This window comes from Anabrus simplex, chromosome 2 (assembly GCF_040414725.1).
Source record: "Anabrus simplex isolate iqAnaSimp1 chromosome 2, ASM4041472v1, whole genome shotgun sequence".
Taxonomy (NCBI): Eukaryota; Metazoa; Arthropoda; class Insecta; order Orthoptera; family Tettigoniidae; genus Anabrus; species Anabrus simplex.
This window is the reverse complement of record NC_090266.1, coordinates 131,943,539-131,955,758: the sequence shown is the minus strand read 5'-3', so window position 1 is coordinate 131,955,758 and position 12,220 is coordinate 131,943,539. Positions and strand designations below refer to the sequence as shown.

At 40.5% G+C, this 12,220-nt stretch overlaps 1 protein-coding gene across 1 annotated transcript in view; it reads left to right on the top strand.

Moving 5' to 3' along the window:
* The window catches only part of LOC136863932 (adenosine deaminase-like protein), a 384,258-nt gene that overhangs the window by 149,760 nt on the left and 222,278 nt on the right, over nucleotides 1–12,220 (top strand). The gene's annotated exons all lie outside the window — the stretch shown is intronic.

Sequence of the window (12,220 nt, the reverse complement as noted above, 5' to 3'; positions counted from 1 at the left end):
CTCAGCCCCATCATTTCCACCTTCTCCTTCTCCATGAAATCTACTACTTCCTCTGCCTTTCCTGTCAGGGTCATAAGATTTACTATTCCTATCTTAATCTTGGTTACTGGTCACCCATTTCTCACAGTTCCCCCAAGTACCCTGAGAACTGCACATCGCCTTAAGCAGGGGATGCCCTAACGTTTTCCGAGCTTGATTTACTAGTACCATACTATATATAGGCTATTATTACGATGGGGTCACCACTCCCAGAGGCATTTTATACCTACTGCCAGGTGTTATTCTGTTCCACTCCAGTGGAGTACAGACGCCTTCTGTAGCCGCTCCTCTGGAGTACAGACGCTACAAGTTTCCCTCTTCCGCCATCGATGCCGTACCGAAGTCCACCTTCTCCGCCACTGATGCCATTGGGGTCTTCACCCATACCCTGGTCTTGGGCCCTCCATATTTATGTCACCTGGAGAGAGGGTGTCCCAGTATTTTAAAGCTCCCAGGAACTGGGCTGCCTGTTGATCCTCTGGTTGTATTGGGTATTTCATCCAGCCCTACTGAATTGTAAGGTCCCCCTATCTGCCACCCAGGGGTTAACTGGCTTCCTGTTTGAGTAATAAATATTGTGTACAGGTGTTTGACAGCTAATGGGGGTGGAGGAGGCTGTTAAAAATTGTGCAAATGCCAAATTTTTGTCAGGGAAAGTCAGGGAAATTAGTTCAACTTTCTGGCTGGGAACCTTGTTGATCTACGGTATGCGCCAAAATATACAGTACTCATTTTCGCATAGTGCGCATGCGCATGCCTGAGCATCTGCGTGTTGTTACATCGCCATGATGAATTATTAGTTGTGTAAAGAACGTTGTGCTCTGTGATTGGAAGTGACAATGGGTCTCGTGACGGAGGAAAAAGTGTTTATAGTGGAGTATTATTTTTGCTTGTACGGAAACGGTTATCAAGGTGGGCCGAGTTTAAAGTTAGTGGCGGAACAATATCGTGAACACTTCAATAAGCCAGCACCTAGCAGCACAGTTATGCTATCTATTGTTAAAAAATTTCATCGTACGGGTAGTGTATTGTGTCAACGCAAGGGAAGGTCTGGTAGGCCAGTAACTGTGTCTACAAATGAAAATCATGGACGTGTCCTCAATCAGGTGTTGCAGTCTCCACAGTAAAGTTTTCGGCGAACAGCCCAGAAATCACACATCAGCCCTACATTACTTCGATTGTTTAAAGATATAGGTGGATTTCTGTACTGAATACAGGTAGGGCAACGATTGGCGGAGCACGATAGGCATGTCAGGGTGGAATATTGTGCACGATTTTTGGCCATTGTGTACAAGGATCCAGATTTCTTGTTCAACGTGTGGTTCTCAGACGAAAGTCACATTCACTTGGATGGTTTTATCAATCGCCAAACAACTCGCTTTCTTGGTTTCGGGAAGCCAGACACTATAGTCCATAAACCACTACATAGTGTGCGTGTGACAATTTGGTGTGCAGTGTCAGGAAACGGTGTGCTAGGTCCGTATTTCATAGATAATGATGATGTTGCACCTCTTACTGTTAACCAGGAACGCTATAACATGTTGATCAGGCCATTTATTCAGTATCTAAGAAGGTTTTGTCGTGCCAGGAACATGCAGATGAATAGACAGTGGTTCCAACAAGACGGGGTGATCTGCCACACCACTCGACAGGCTATGGCTATGCTGCAAGAAACCTTTCCAGGACGAGTAATTTCCCACGGGGCTGAGTTTCTCTACCCATCACATTCCCCCGATCTCACACCACCTGATGCTTACATGTGGGGAATGTTAAAGGAACAAATTTTCAATTCTCCAGATCCACCCAAAACTGTGCCTGCATTACGTTAGAAGATCGTCTCGTTCTTCGGGACTCTGCAGCAACCTATGTTTCAGAATATGTTGGAAAATCTGCGTGATCGTTATGAACACTGCCTACAGCGCAATGGAGCACATTTTGAACATTTACACTATCATCTCGATAAGTAAGGTAATGACAATAACACTAACATAATTTCCAGTACTGTATATTTTGGTGCATACTGTATTTAAGTTTCTTTATGAAGATTTATAACCTTACATATTATTATTAATAGTTAGGATTTACTGTTTTTATTTAGGAGAAATCGGGGACAGAAACTGGTGATGAAACTGAACTATGCTCTGGAAGGCCAAAGAAAGAACGAAAAAGAAAATATCCCAGCCAAAGTAGGGAGACGAGATGAATGAAATGTATAAGGAATGAAACTTACATGACTCAGAGGGGAAAATTGAAGGAATCTAAGGAGTTTCATGAATATGTATGCCCTTGCAAATGGGTCTCCAAATTGTTGTTGTTGTTATTGTTGTTGTTGTTGTTGTTGTTGTTGTTGTTTGAGTTATCAGTCAATATACTGGTTTCATGCAGCCTTCCATGCCACCCTATCCTGTGCTAACCTTTTCATTTCTACGTAACTATTTCATCCCAAGTCTGCTCTAATCTGCTTGTCATATTCATACCTTGGTCTACCCATACCGTTCTTACCACCTTCACTTCCTTCAAAAACCAACTGAACAAGTCCTGAGTGTCTTAAGATGTGTCCTATCATTCTATCTCTTCTTCTCATCAAATTTAGCCAAATCGATCTCCTCTCACCAATTCCATTCATTATCTCTGCATTTGTGATTTGATCTATCCATCTCAGGTTCAGCATTCTTCTGTAACACCACATTTAGAAAGTTTCTCTTCTCTTTCTTTCTGAGCTATTTATCGTCCATGTTTCACTTCCATACAATGCCACGCTCCAGATGAAAGTCTTCAGAAACATCTTTCTAATTCCAAAATCAATCTTTGAAGTGAGCAAATTTCTTTTTTTAAGAAAGCTCTTCCTTGCTTATGCTAGTCTGCATTTTATGTCCTCCTTACTTTTGCTATCATTCGTTATTTTACTACCCAAGCAACAATATTCATCTACTTCCTTTAAGACTTCATTTCCTAATCTAATGTTTTGCATCACCTGTCTTTGTTTGATTGGACACCGTTACATTTGTTTTGCACTTATTCATTTTCATCTTGTACTCCTTATCCAAGACTTCATCCATACCTTTCAGCAACTTCTCGAGATCTTCTGCAGTCTCAGATAAAATAACAATATCATCGGCAAATCTTAAGGTTTTGATTTCCTCTCCTTGGATTGTGATTCCCTTTCCAAATTCCTCTTTGATTTCCTTTACTGCCTGTTCTATGTAATCATTGAAAAGGAGGGGGGACAAACTGCAGCCTTGCCTCACTTCTTTCTGGTTTGCTGCTTCTTTTTCAAAGCCCTCAATTCTTATCTCTGCAGACTGATCTTTATACAGATTGTAGATAATTCTTCGTTCTCAGCTTGGTCCAATCAACATTATCGAATGCCTTTTCTAGATCTACGAACGCCTTGTACGTGGGCTTGTTCTTCTTAATTCGATCCTCTATGATCTGACTAAAAGTCAGAATTACTTCACGTGTTCCTACATTTCTTCTGCAGCCAAATTGATCTTCTCCCTACTAAGCATCAACTTGTCCTTCCATTCTTCTGTAAATAATGTGTGTCAAATTTTGCAGGCATGAAATACTAAACTAATGGTGCAGTAGTTTTCACACTTGTCAGCACCAGCTTTCTTGGGAATAGGTATAATAACATTCTGCTGAAAATCGGATGGGACTTCTCCTGTCTCATACATCTTACACACTAAATGGAATAACCTTTCCATGCTGCTTTCTCCTAAGGCAGTTAGTAATTCAGAAGGAATGTCATCAATTCCAGGTGCCTTGTTCCTATTTAGGTCTCTCACAGCTTTGTCAAACTCTGGCTTCAAAATTGGGTCTCCCATTTCATCAGCATCAACAGCCTCTGCTTGTTCCAGAACATAAATCATCTACATCTTTACCTTGATACAACTATTGGATATGTTCCTGCCATCTTTCTGCTTTGTCTTCTTTCCCTATAAGTGGCTTTCCATCTGAGCTCTTAATATTCATACACCTAGATTTCCTATCTCCAAAGGTTTCCTTGATTTTTCTGTATGCAGCATCTACCTTTCCTAGGACTATACAACCTTCAACATTCTTGCACTACTCCTTAAGCATTCCTTCTTAGCTACCTTGCACTTTCTGTCCACTTCATTCTTTAATCGCCTGTATTCTTTTCTGCCCTCTTCATTTCTAGCATTCTTGTATTTTCATCGTTCATCAATCAGGTCTATTATCTCCTAAATTATCCACTGATTTGTAGATCTTTTCTTCCTTCCTAACATTTCTTCAGCAGCCCTACTGACTTCATTTTTCATGACTATCCACTCTTCCTCTATTGTGTTTCCTTCAGCCTTTTCATTTATGCCTTGTGCAATATGTTCCTTGAAACAATCCCTCACACTCTTTTCTTTCAACTTGTCTAGATCCCATCTCCTTGCATTCCTTCATTTCTTCAATTTCTTCAACTTGAGATGTCTCCAAATTAGGTGCTAAAAATGCTCCAAAGGGAATTTAAAAAATTATATTATACAGATTCTCACGATGCTCAAACAGCACTCATTTGTGCTATGGTGAGTAAGCGCGATATACAAAGGAAACGAGTGAAGGAATCGAAGGGAAAAACAGTGACCGGGAAGTACGTCATACGTGGAATTCAGGTTTGCTGCACTTTCTTTCCCCAGATCTTTAGAATATCCAGTGGCCGAGTACATCTAGCCTTAAATAATATAAAATTGCCAAAGGGCATAAGGGATCAATAACGAATCACTGGTGGAAAGAACAGGTACCCTCAGAATAAGTTTCAAGAAATAGTTGACCATATAAAAAAGTTTCCAAAATACAAATCACATTATGCAAGAGAACACACACAGGGAGAATTTCTGGCACCAGATACTAATATGAATGTGATGTACAATTTGTATAAGCAGGAGTACGAGAATCCTGTGTTACTTTCTTTGTATAAAAGGATATTGTTGCCATTGATGCTTTCACGGCCCGTAATTATAGATATGATACTGTACAGGCATTTGGGCTTATGCCGTGTCGAGAAAATAAGGTCAAATTCTTTACGTTTCGCAGAGAACTGTGCTCTGTGTCATCAGAAGTAATCTTGACTGTCCACGAGAAAGGCTTCTTAAACAATGACTCTTTAAATTTAGACGTTATAATAGAAGTGGAAATGGTACGTTCATTCGCCACCAGATGGCTCCCAGGACATGGCACAGCTCTAGCGTTCGAAGCAGAAGCTGACCGAACCATCAGAATCAGTCTAAGATGTTCACATAACATGTGTACGTAACATACGACATTGACACAAGCCTGGAATGAAACATCTGGCGATGAGGAACGTAATCTAACCGACACCGTCATCCAGGCCACCAAACCAGTCCTTTGGACGGTGGGCAGTAAAACCTTACACGCCTAGGAGAAATGCTCCCAGGTGAGAAGGTTGGTAGTGCAATCGCCCCCAAAGGGACTTAAAGCGAATACAAAAAAGAGAGAGAGAAAACACTGTCGGGTAAAAACAAACATATCACAGCATAAAATCACCAAAAGGAGAAAATCACACACTTACCAGAAACAGAGAAGGGAAGCGGCTTAAAGCCGTGGTTACAATTACCAAAAGGGACAGTGACTGTGCTCCGTTGAAAACGGTGAATGAAAAACAACACCTTGTTAACACAAGATAACTTTAATTTGTACCGAATTAGGTATAACAACTACAAGAGAAAAATAAAAATCCTAGCTGAAGTTAAATTTTATGAAAACCAAGGATTAATAGAGAAAAGAAAAATGGTTGCCAGAAAATAAATTCGATATCGTGTTGAGTTTAAATTAAATGAAAATAGTAAAGTGATTTGCAACCAAATAAATTAGAAAATATTTTTACTTAAATTAACTGAGAATAATGAAATGATTTGCAACCAATAAATCAGAAGATATGAAGATTAACTGATAATAATAAAAAGATTTGCAACCAATAAAACAGAAAATATTTTGATTTCAAATTAACCGATAATAATAAAATGATTTGCAATCAATAAATCAGAAAATACGTTGATTTCCGATTAACTTATAATAATAAAAAGATTTGCAACCAATAAATCAGAAAATATGTTGACCTCCATACCTTTCTACCAGAAGTTACTAATAACTAACATGAAATGTAATCTATCACCGGTATAAAATAAACTAAGCAAACTTTTAGTTCCAGTAAACAACATTACGGTTCAGCTAGATGCTAAGGCGATCACTTCGTCTTCGTCACCTCGAGTAATTAACACCATTACCACCATGGGGCTGTTCCCAAGGTAAGAAATAATTTATCAGAGACATTTAAACACGCGCCGCAACCAAACAAGGGAAAGACCAAAAGGTGGCGAAAATGGATTAATGAAACACAAATATCACTAACGAATTCCACCAAAACAAATAACATAATCAGAGATCAACGCAAAAGCACGCGTATCGGTTCACTCAATCCAATTCCCAACAACAATCCAAACAACCACCCGTTGCTAAGGTAACACTTAACAACGCAAGGCCTCCTTCCCGAGCGAGGGGGAATAGAAACCGCAGCAAGGATAAATATATCCTGAAAAACCCCAGGAGAAAAAAAAAACAACGTACAAACAGAGCAGAAAAGTACACAGAATTACAGACAGGAAACCCCAGAAAGAAAAGGTGATAAGCTCAATACCTTGGAAAAGCCACATTGGTTCACAAGAAAATATTACAATACGAACCAGAAATGAAAATTTTTAAATTTAAAATTAAATTTTTTGCCAACCAGTCCATTGTGCATTTTCCACGCTCCGAAGAATAATTGGTTAGAAGAACCCATCATTTAGAAACACGTTAGCACTCACAACGTCAAGTCTGAATTCGATGATATTATTATTATTATTATTATTATTATTATTATTATTATTATTATTATTATGCTCGAACGGATCAAAGTACTTTTGGCATACATCCACTTTTCTTCACAGGTTATGAGAAAATAATTGCACAGGTACATACCTTTTTCAGGTAAAATCCAAACCTGGTCATTGTTGATAGTGTTTACTACGAGGCAACTGAACTTAATCTCTCCACGGGGGCCGATGATCTCGATGTTAGGCCCCTTTAAACAGCAAGCATCATCATCATCATCATCATCATCATCATCATCATCAATCTCTCCACGAAGAATCCAGAAGAAGCTTTACGAAAAATAAGGTAGTTACAGAAAATGGTAGGTCAATCACAAACACAATGGAAAGAGATCCCCGTTGAAGGGGAATTCACCCAGGTTTTAGTGTAAAATCCCACACCATAGCGCAGAAAACATTTCCACTTTTACACATCATGGCTTTCCATTTCAAACTAACGCTTCGGCACGCCAGCTCAGAGCAGTCTCGCCAGGTAGCTCCCAGCGCATGCGCAGCTGAGCGAAGGCATTGCACATACCCAGTGCAAGAGCGAATGCCGTATTACGTGAAATAATTAGAGTTCTTTGGCATAAAGCCGGTTGACACGAATTTCGATAGTTATTATACCAATCCAAAAAAGTTGTTGGGGAGGTTCAATACTGTTAATACTGTCACAGTACGAATTTGGAAAACACCGAGACAAAATAACAATAGTGAAGGGACAGGGAAGGGAATTACCTACGTAAATTCTTAATGGTTGGCAACCAGGTATTACTTAACTGATAGCCGGTGTCCCTGCTGAAATTGTTAGGATTTCTACGTATTTCCACAGCTTCCCATATAATCCTGGATCTGTAGTGTCTAGTGTGGGTAAGAGCTCGAGCATCTTGGAACATGACATGACCCGACAATAGCTATTGCCGATTTGTCTGGTTGGTTGAGACGAATATTACGTTCGTGTTCTTTGATACAGGTACCAATGGACCGGCATGTTTGGCCGATGTATACCTTACTGCAAGTACAGGGAATTTCATATACCCCAGGATGTAAAAGTGGGGACAATTTGTCCTTGGTTTTACTCATACTGTGAGCAATTTTAGTGGCGGTGCCAAACACGGTTTTTATATTGTGTTTGCGGAGGACCTTGACAATTCGATCTGTTGTGTTGTGAATGTAAGGCAAGTAGGCAGTTCCCTTCACTTCTTCCTTCTGTGAACTTTGCTTGGTTGTTTCTCTGGGATGCAGTGCTCTATGAATCTTCAAATCGTTGTAACCATTACCCTTGAACGTGACTTTGAGCGTGTCCATCTCCACCTGGATATTTGATGTTTCACAAATTTGTCTCGCCCTCTTGGCGAGTGTTGCGAGTTTGCCTTGCTTATATGCTGGATGGTGGTGAGAATCTGCATGAAGATAGTGATTTGTGTGGGTAGGCTTACGATAGACGTTATATCCTAAGGAGCCGTCCGGTTTCTTTCTTTCTGGAACATCCAAGAAAGGAAGGCATCCGTCCGACTCCATCTACATCGTGAATTTTATTGAAGGATGTTGCTGATTTAGGTGGTTTAGAAATAGATGAAGTTTGTCAGGACCTTCTGTCCAGACCACAAATGCATTAACATACCTCCACCATATCATAGGTTTGACGGGCGCCGAAGCAATAGCCTCCTCCTCAAAATGTTCCATAAAGAAATTAGCCACTACGGGCGAAAGTGGAATTCCCATAGTCACTCCGTCCGTCTGTTCGTAAAAATTCCCACACCACAAGAAATAGCTGGAAGTCATGCAGTGGGTAAATAGCTTAGTAATGTCCTCAGGGAACAGGTGTTCAATGAGAGACATGTTCGAGTCAATCGGCACTTTAGTGAATAAGGACTCCTCATCAAAACTCACCAAAGGTGCATTAGGTTGAAGGGTTATGGTTGACAGCTTGTTGACAAAATACCGAGAGTCCCTGATGTATGATTCAGTACATCCTATGTATGGCTGAAGCAATTTGCTTGGTATTTAGCCAGAGCATACGTAGGAGAACCTATTGCACTAACAATAGGTCTGAGGGGAACATCCTTTTTATGGATCTTAGGCAGTCCATATAATCTAGGTGGCACTGCATCCCCCTGGGACAGATGTTTAACCTCCTCTTTTGGAATTGAAGATTGCCATAAGAACTTTACGGTGGCGTTGGACACGAGTGGTGGGGTCACGTGAGCTCAGTCTGTAAAAACAGGCTCTGACAATATAGCCGAGATCTTATTCTTATATTCGTCAGTGTCCATAACCACTGTCGCATTACCCTTATCAGCTGAGAGAATAGTCAGTTCAGAATCATCTCTAAGTTCCTTCAGAGCTCTCCTTTCGCCTCTTGGTAAATTGGGCGTGGGTACAACAGCGGACCTTATGAGTCTCACACATTTCTGTCTTAACTCCTCAGCCTCATCCATAGGTAGTTTGTGGATGGCTGCCTCAACGGAAGTAATTAACTCCTCAGTGGGAATTTTAGTTGAAGCGACAGCAAAATTAAGACCCCTAGCTAGAACTGCCGTTTCGTTCTCATCCAAGGATTTTTTGGAAAGATTGTCAACAGTTTTACTAGCATCTGGGTTCGTGCAAGAGACCGCCTGTTTCTGAACTAGACGGAGGAACTTTGATTTCTGTCTGAATGACACCTGGTTGAATTTTCGTTCAGCCTGTACAGTAGTAATGCGATCGAAAGTCAACCACAATTCCCGCGAGAGAGTGTTGCTTAACAGCAGGTGTAAACGAAACAACTCTTGGGAGACTGAATCCAGTTCCTACGAGTGTAATACAGGTTTTTTTTACAAGCACCAGTTGTGGTTATACAACTTAGGGATTAGTAGTGGGAGAGATAATAAAGGTCATTGTTATTTTGATTGGAAGGAGAAGCAGGACGAGGGGCTCAGTAGGAGAAGTCATATTGTGGTCAAATTCTTGCGGAGGCCAGAATCATAATATAAAGATTGTTCTGTTTCTGGAAACAGTTTTGGAGCAACACCCTACCATTGAAAAAATTACATAAAAGTTCTTGTTTCCAGGCCATAGTTTCCTCCCTAACGACAGCGACTTTGGGGGTGTAGAACGTGCTTTAAAATTTCAGCAGTGCCTCTATACCACCGAAAGCTCCATAAATGTAATGAAAATGTGCCAAAATAAGAACCTGCTTGTTGTGCACAGAATGACCGGACTGGATTTTCATAGTAAAGTTCATCTGGAGAAGCACATTTTAAATAGGAAGACAGGCACAAACACTGAGAAGGTAAACTGGCTGCATGTGAGAGAAATAGAATTGAAGAATGTTAAACCTTATAACATTTCTGAATGCAGAATGCACTGTTGAAGTGAACATTAAGGAATCTACAGTTGGTCGCCGGCTTCAGAATGAAAATGGATCAGCTCTACATGGTCTGCTCACTCTGTTATGGCCCAATGGAAAACCAGTTTCAAAAGCAAAGCTGAGCGACATGTACTCCCTCATGAAGTTAATTTTCAATGATGCTGAGCCTTTCAAAAGGGCATGTTTAGTGATTCTGGAATAGACGACGATATAGATGTGGAAATATGGATTTTGAACTCGAACATTCTAAAATCCTGCATTATATTACACTCGGAGAAACTGTGTGTTTATGATGCCTTAATACCACGATCTACCAGCATAATTTATATACTTTATTCTAAAATTCATGTTTTTTTTTCCATGTCCTGCTGTATGCTGTTATGTACGAGGGGCATACTGTTTTATTTTACACTTTATTATTTGTACGTCCGGGTATGGTTCGCATTTCACTTTTGAAGGTGGTGTCGTGTAACCAGTGTCTTGTTCCACCGTTCGGTAGCAGCAGACTCACAGGGGCCAACGAATGCACTCGTCGTAGCCATTTCATAACAACACTGTCAGCGTAGGAGCAGACAACATGGAAAGCAACCGTCAGACACAGCACTATACGACTTAGTTCCTATCCTCCTCAGTCCTGAGGGAAGGTTTGAATTTTATTTTTTTGTTTTTTTAATACTTCTTCTGGTGCCTGGGCAATATTGGCTGCTGTTGACCCTGTCACATTCCTTCCAGAGCTGGTTCCCTTGTCCACCGATGTGCGCCCTGTTTTCCAACCTTCCACTCAGTTGGAAGCTGTTTTCCGTGACAGTGCATGTTCTCCACAGACTGCCACCAAGCGCCAATGAATTTTACAGAACCTTGACCAAGTCTTTTCAGCTCTGCATCAGACTTGAAACTGATGTTTGAAGGGATCTGGAACTTCTTCAGTGTCCCTGTTGCTTGACATTGAGCCTTGCAATGGAGAACATCTAGTAATTGAACTGATGTAAAATACCGGTCCATATACAAACCACAACCTGGAGGCATATGTTCAGCCAGTCTCACAACTACTCTTCCGCCAAGATCTAAATGACTAATGTCAGGATCATTATGATCAGTGATTTGGTGTCCATGTCCTGCATAAACAAAAAAATCCAGCGGTAGACCATCCGGGGCAGTTGCTACGAAACATTTGAGACCACATGGGTTTGGCTTCCCTTTCACATACTGCCTTGCAGGTGCATGGCCATAGAAGGGAATCATCTGCTCATCGATGGCACATTAGAAGATCTTTCATTCAGCAAACATGCCGCTTCAATGTATTTCAGAAGAGGTCTTACTTTCCAAAATTTATCTTCAGCACGTTCATTGTCAGAAACTAGTAAATCATCCCTTAATTTTAAATTTCTCCTAATCAAGAAGTATCTTTCCCTCGACATGTTATCAGCAATTTCAGGAACTTTAGTTTTTCGGGCCCAGTACATGCGGATCCTGGGATACTTCAGATAGGACATAACTATTGTAATTCCTAAGAAAGTTGTTGTTTCTGTTTCTGTTAGACCTAAGTTCCTGCCCGTGCCTCTTAGATATCTCTGGTTTGTGTGCTGTGTTAGTGTTTTTATGAGATCATCTGGAATGTATTTATGGAAGTAGTGGTTGTGTAAACCTCCTCGAGAATGGATCTTGGAAAACAAATTCTCGAGCAAATCTTGGTTCAGTTATTTGGTTAAAATGTGCTTCATTCCTAGATTCTGAACTACTGAGATTATATATTTCAAGGAGATAGTCGCAAGGGCAGCTTTCTGGAACACTTGCTTCATTTTTTCTCCTTGCTGGTCTTTATGTTAATAAGGCCAGACATTTTATTTAAAATTTTGCCTTATTCTTTTCACTGAAGACCATTTACATTTTTGCTAGGGACTTTAAAAATGGCTAGACTGTATGAATTCATGAAATCGTACCAATTATC